This window comes from Xiphophorus maculatus, chromosome 4, assembly GCF_002775205.1.
Source record: "Xiphophorus maculatus strain JP 163 A chromosome 4, X_maculatus-5.0-male, whole genome shotgun sequence".
NCBI classification, from domain to species: Eukaryota; Metazoa; Chordata; class Actinopteri; order Cyprinodontiformes; family Poeciliidae; genus Xiphophorus; species Xiphophorus maculatus.
Genome location: NC_036446.1, coordinates 31,825,508 through 31,832,642, shown reverse-complemented (window position 1 = coordinate 31,832,642; position 7,135 = coordinate 31,825,508). Strand labels below are relative to the sequence as shown.

Sequence of the window (7,135 nt, the reverse complement as noted above, 5' to 3'; positions counted from 1 at the left end):
CTGCTGGCCTCCTGCTGGCATTGGCGACCATCAGCTTTAATAAATAAATATAGAAAGAAATTCACTATTAGTAGAAAGTGTTCCTCCATATAGAGTTAAAATTTACATTAAGTGAGGAAAGTTTGCCTGATAATATTTTGTATTAGAGACCAAATTAAAGCAGCAAGTCAATAAAAATTTGGAAGACAGAATTTATGATTGAGGGATTTAATGAAGAGCTTTTATCCAGAGGGAAAGTAGAGAACAGGATCGGAGGGAAGGAAATAGAGAGGATGTGGAGTAAAGATAAACTATTAATCTCATAAAACAAATAGTTTATCTGGCCATATTCATGTGTTACAACACAGAAAGATCCCAAAAAGAGAATAGACTTTAAAAAATACTGACACTAGTTTCTGATCCCAGGTCCAGACTGCTCAGATCTCTGATGTTCTGATCATCCCAGGTTGGATCTCCTGAGCCTGGAATCCTCCACCTTCAACACCACCAGTCAGGTGGAGGAAGATAAGAGAACCCAGTTGGTCGAAAAAAGTAAGAACATTTCTATCTACAAAACATAACGAAACATTTCAGATGGAGCTGCGCAGAGTTGAGCTGAAAGTTAGAAACTGATTCTGTTTGCTGTGTGTGATTATTTTCCTTTTTAACTCTTTTGTCTTTTCTTTTTTCTTCATTTCTCCGTCAACTCATGTCACACGACTTGAGTTGACCAACAATTAAAGCAGAAGACCTGCTCCACCTGCTGTTCTACTGGTTGGAAGAGATTGTGGAAAAGGTGAGAACATGATGATGACTTGATCAGAAAGTCTCCTTCAGTCATCTGTTATTTAGACTGAATGTGTGTCTGATTATGTGTTGATTCTCCAGCATCAGCGAGACAAGACAAGACTGGACCAATGAGGAGAGAGAAGACACAGAGGACTGAGGAGACGCAGGAAATCCTGCTGGAAATCCAGAGAAGATGTTTCCTGATGCATCAGGGGGACAGCTGAGGACGGGACACAGCATAAAGAGACAGATCATGTGAAGCAGGTCCTTCAATAACAAACCAAGCATTGCCACAGAATCTTATGTTGAAAATTCACCTGTTTATGAGTCAGACACTGAATAATAAAGAATTTTAGAAACATTATAGCCAGCGCTGGTTTCTGATCCTGGATTCAGATTCTGCAGATCAATAATGTCTCTGATCATCCCAGGTTGGACCTCCTGAACCTGGAATCCTCCACCTTCAACACCACCAGTCAGGAGGAAGATAAGAGAACCCAGTGGACAACAAAAGTAAGAACATTTACTTTTACACAACCAAAAGTTTTCAATATGCATGAAGTTGAGGTTGATGCTCAAATCTGATTCCTACTTTCTGCTGTACTTTCTCCTCACTGACCCTTTTGTTTTGTCTGATTTTTTTCATTGAGTCCTTTCATAACAGCAGAGCTTTGATGAGCTTTGTGCTGATGGAAGGAGGATCAGGAATAGAGCAGAGGACCTGCTGATCTACTGGTTCTAATAGATTTTATAAATGGTGAGGTCATGATTATGACTTGATCAGAAAGTCTGATTCAGTCATCTGTTATTTCGACAGAAATTAAGGAATGCGTGTCTGATCATGTGTTGGTTCACTAGCATGACTGAGACAAGTCAACATCACTGGACCAATGAGGAGAGAGAAGACACAGAGGACTGAGGAGACGCAGGAAATCCTGCTGGGAATCCAGAGAAGTTTCCTGTTGCATCAGGGGGACAGCTGAGGACGAGACGCAGAATAAAGAGACAGAGATCATGTGAAGTAGGTCCTTCAATAACAAACTAACATTTGCCAACTATGTTAATTTAGTTACTGTTTTGTTGCAGTTAAAACAAGCGAATGTAGGGTAAGAATCGACAGTAGCCAGCAGACAAATAATTATCCAGTTAGTGAATCTCCAGTTAGTGGATTTGCAATATTACCTGTGCTAAACAAGGAACAAGATTAGAGATATTAATGTTTATGTGTGACTGTAAAACATCAATTTAATATCATGCTCTTTTTAGCATCATTAAAGTGATGGTTATTCTGAATGTTTTCTAGATTCAAGGATGGCCTTTCAACCCTGGATGTCATTTATGCTTCGGAGCTTCATGCTTCTGTGTTCAGGCCCTTTATGTGCACAAGGGTGGAAAAGCTGACATCAGAAATGTTAGAGGAAATCTTTGAAGTTCAGCTCAGCGAACAGGACAGCACCAGACGACAAGAAGAAACCAGACTGCTAGGATTCTCCTTGAGACAGACCAAACCTCGCTTTCCTGTTCAAACACTGTCAAGATACCAAAGCCCAAAACAAATGATCAATTCCAAAAAAACATGGACTTTGGGATAAAAACTCTTTGGACTTTATTAAGTTCAAATACAGAATCACAAAACATAAATGTGGATGTTGGCCTGTGAAGGCAGATGTTAACTTGTGAAACCTGCTCTGTTCAACTGTCACTACCAACTGTTATGACTATTGTTGAAAACTGTTGTAATGCTTCATTGTGTTTACATGTAAATATTAGAAATGAAAATTTTTATGTCATCAAAAATTGTTGCAATAAAAAGTGACATACTATTAACACATGGCTGATTTTTGTTTTATTTTGACAAATTATTTTTGAAAGCTGCCAAACAGGCAACAAATTAACCAGATGTTAATGAAATAAATAAGAAAAACAACAAAAAAAACCTTGTTAGGTAGGTGGTACATGACATCCGGTTTACCAGTGAGACTGTTGAACAGGTCTGATGGTATTTGTAGTCCATCTTTCCTTTCATCAATGTCACATTGCAGCAAACCCATGAACACAAACCGCACTAGACACATCTGCTCATAACTGCCACTAAAGACGTGTCTTTGCTTCAGATCATCCAGAACTGGGACTAATAAAGCAAAATTATAACAAATGAAGGAAAATTTCAGCAGGAAAGACAAACAGTCTAGAATGGCATCATTGGTTTCCATAAAATTGATACTTTCTTTAATTTGCTCTTCACCTTGTGCCAAGAACTGCACATTTTACCCACATGAAAAACAGAACACTTGAACTGTCCTGGATGTTGACCACAGAAGTCACAAAACATGGAACATGGCCACCTTAAAAAAAAAAAAAAAAAGATACAGTTGAAACAGATATTTATACACCAAGAGAAAGATACAAACATCTCTTTCTGTGTCTGTATAGACAGATTCACATCCATCTATATGCCTGGTACGGCATGACCTCAGGTCATCTCCTCTCTCGACCAGAGTCAGAGAGCGTTAGGGCAGTGGTCAAGACGAGATGAGAGGAGTAGAGCTTGTGAGTTTTAGGTCTGGTTCACACGGCACGATTTAAGGATTGTCGGACAATTTTCCAAACTTCTGTGACCGCAGAGCCGATAAAAGTCCAACAGGTTCGATCGGTTCGTGTGTCCAGCCACACGGCAGGAGCAACACACCACCACACGAACCGATTCCAGTCACCAACATCCCGATTCCAGGAAAAAAATCCAGTAAAACTCCCAACATACCATACATGAATTTAGAATAATCAAACACGGATGACGATGTAGAAGCAGCAGTGTTAGTTTGTGACCTCATTTTAAGGATAAAAGACATAACAAAAAGAAAAGGCGTTTGATAAAAGATGGCGGGAGCAGCTGCTCTATCTGCTGCACTATGACTTGGAAGTGAGTTATGTTTTTTTCATAGTTAACATTTTTAACCACATATAATAAAAATATATAAAAATGACCTTTACATATAGGAATAAACATTTCCACATATCACCTCCGATGTCCACCGGACTCTCAGTTGCCATGTCAACTGTTTTTGATTCCCCTCCGTTCTTACGTCACCGCGCTTTCTGATTGGCTACCTGTCACATTTAACTGCCTGCGTTCTCGCTCCCAGTCAGTGAAAACCCTACAGGCCGCTAAAATCAAGCCAAGACAATGTTGAATATGCCCGATTTTAGATCGGGCATATTCTCTGCTTCACGGCAGAGAGAAGTTTTCCAATTTGAAGGACCGAAACTGACATAGTTAAAACTGAATAATAAAGACTACAGACTACCTCTAAATTCTTCAAGTCTCACCTTGAACCAACTTGAGATAATTGTGTTTGAGACAATTATCTCAAACACATCAAAACTGCCCTTGGAATGCAACACCAAGTTAAAATGTGGCGTCTAACAAAGGAATTTATTGATATTTATGGACTACTTCTTAAAAGTTGGCCGTGTTGCAGAAAGTCCAACAATTGCTATTATTGCTTAATTACTATTAAGTAACTGTTACTTAATAGCAGCAATTGCTTAATAGCAAAACTTACTTAATATGCAATTTATTTATTTTTATATTTAAATGTCAAATCTAATCCTCAGATAAAATTCTTTGATCAGAAGTTGCTGGAAACGACGTTTTCAGTGCTGAGTTAGTCAAATCAAAAGTTTCTGTACATTCCAGGTTTTCAGACTGCTTGATTTTTTTTAAAACAGAGACAGCAGCAAAGTCATTGCTGTAATAATCTATCATAATGAAAAAAAAACTGACCCAAAATATCTTTTATGACAAGAAACTGTATTTTTTTCCGTCAATTCGATATTTGAAGCAACAAGCTGCCGATAGTAACATTCATGCAGTAAATCAGAGATACATGCAAAGACTGATTAGGACGCAAAATAACAACAAAACAGTGACTAATCAAGAACCAGATTATCATAAAAAAAAACCAACCCTGTTAACTGTATGCATCATTGCTTTGTTAATACACTGTCTGGCAGCAGTGCTGTGCCTTTTCATTTTTAATAAATCATTTCTAATTGCAATACAATTTCATCAAGCAGAGCTGCATCTGTAATGGGTTGAGTCTGTTTGATAACACAAAGCAGAAACATTTTTTCCACAAGTGTATGTAAAACAAAAATCACAACAAAAAAACTGTTGTGTGAACAAGACTGCCATGAAGAGTAGAGTGGTCTGTGAATGTTAAACTCTTTAAATTCAGATTGAAATAGATTTCTGCTGCATGTGTGAGTCACTCAACCCGATTGGATCCAGTACAATTAATTAGGAAAATTAAATCAAGATAATTAGACACTTGTCTTGCTCTCATTCGTTGTGCTGTTAAGCCCAAAAACAATTTCATTCAACTAAGAAATGTTAAGTCTGACAGGGAATAAGATAAGTATTGCTCTAAAGGCAGTAAAACAATGTAAAACGGTGATAGGTTCTGAAAAAAGTATTTTTTCTTAATAATCAATAGTCAAAGAAATCTTTATTGCCATTTCAGCAATCAAACATATTTGAGTGTTTTTGATAATTTATCTTTGGTGATAAGCTTCAGGTCTTTGAGGATGTTTTTGCTGTTATCCTACTCTTTAGAATCTAATATCTACTAGTTAGCTGAGATTTGATAAAAATTCAAAATCTGACAAGTACTTAAATAATTTCGGGGTTAATTATCTGAAAAGATATATGATTACATTATCTCAGAAAGAGCATGTCCAGGTTTCAAAACCTAAAATACATAGAGCAACATTTTTTCAACTTTTACTTTATTTACTAGGTTGTCACAATAGTTTTAATTAATCTCAGTGTCCAAAATAGAGAATTATGTATGTAAAAGTGAAAAGAAAATAACTTGGCACAAAACAGCTGAAAATGTAGCCAAAAGCTGCAGTACACAATGGCCAAGCTACACAAAAGTAAGAACAGCAAAGCTCAGCTTCCAGTTCAATTCATAAGGTGAAACTTTGTTGTTTTGAAATATGAATACAGAACAATTGTCTGAGAGTTTGGGAACCTAACAAACTGGCACCGTGCCCATTAATTTAAAAGGGCTCACAGTCTTGACTCCATGTCATCACATTGGGGAAAGAGCACTTGTAATAAATATTACTCACAAGACAAAAAAATTGTCAAATTTCTGCTTTAACTAGCTGCAAAAAAGTTATTCTGGACTGAGTTTATTTGTATTTTCTCTCTATTATTATTTTACTGTTTAGCTTCAGTAAGTTCATTAGCACAAAAACAAAACTTATTTTAGTCAGCAGTTAAGAATGAAAGTCAACATTTTGTTGATAATGTGATTTTGTCAAAAATTTTGCCTTTTCAAAAGTGATCAGCATAGAACTGACTGGATATTTGATTTGACTCAGTCAGTTAGTAAAGGGTAAATAGATATGGACAATGGATTATGCAACAATGAAACCACTTGACAACAGTTCATGTTTTTAATACATAAACCATATTAAATTGTTTGAACTGTCTGCCTACATTTGCCAATAAAAATGTTTAAATTACCAGACATGATTTAAAGACAATCCTCTATAGCAGTGGTTCTCAAATGGGGGTGCGCGTACCCCTGGGGGTACGTGGAGGTACTGCAGGGGGTACGTGAAGCTTTTCAAAATATCTTTAAAAAATCAGTAGGCTCCTCATAATAAGTCTTGGGAAAAATTATTTTGTAAAAAGTTCGATAAAATATAAATGTGTGTTCATGCACTGAATTTTATATTCAGTATTTACAGGGTATTTACAGCACTGTACCTCTTTTTTATTCCAAAAATGTTTTGCCCGTGTCAGGGGGTACTTGACTAAAATTATATTTTTAAGGGGGTACATCACTGAAAAAAGTTTGAGGACCACTGCTCTATAGAATCCCCTTGTTAAGTGACTCATTACCACTCACTTATATCTAATTAAAAGCAGAAAAACTTTTAAAAAATCTTTGATTACGGTCACCTTTATTATTCCCGCAAAATCCTGGTATATTAAAAGGTTTATGTGGAGAGTTTTTCACCAACTGTTGCTGCAATTTGCATTAAAGAGGATTCCAGGTTTCCTGCTTTTGGATGCAGATTGGGCTTTATTCAGAACGTCCAGGAGATGATGGACTCTTCCGATCAACCAAAACTGAGCCCAAGACCCAAGGTTGCTTGTTGTGTTCTGTGTCAGGCTTCTTTATCATTTTTTAGTTTTGGGGGGCGTACACTGTTGATGACATGTTATAAAATGTCCTGGGCTATTTTGATGTGAAAACGTTTTTCATCCAACTGCAGTGGTTCATTTATTTCATCTCTAAAAAATGTCTGATAATCCTGTAAATGTGTATGCAAATGTATTTTGACAACT

At 36.7% G+C, this 7,135-nt stretch overlaps 1 long non-coding RNA gene across 1 annotated transcript; it reads left to right on the top strand.

The window, feature by feature from the left end:
- The first annotated feature begins 1,283 nt into the window (after nucleotides 1–1,283).
- LOC111608463 lies at nucleotides 1,284–2,519 on the top strand. The gene is made up of 3 exons (XR_002752680.1): nucleotides 1,284–1,525; nucleotides 1,627–1,789; nucleotides 2,072–2,519. It is a non-coding gene; the product is annotated as an uncharacterized LOC111608463 (long non-coding RNA).
- The last annotated feature ends 4,616 nt before the right edge of the window (nucleotides 2,520–7,135 follow it).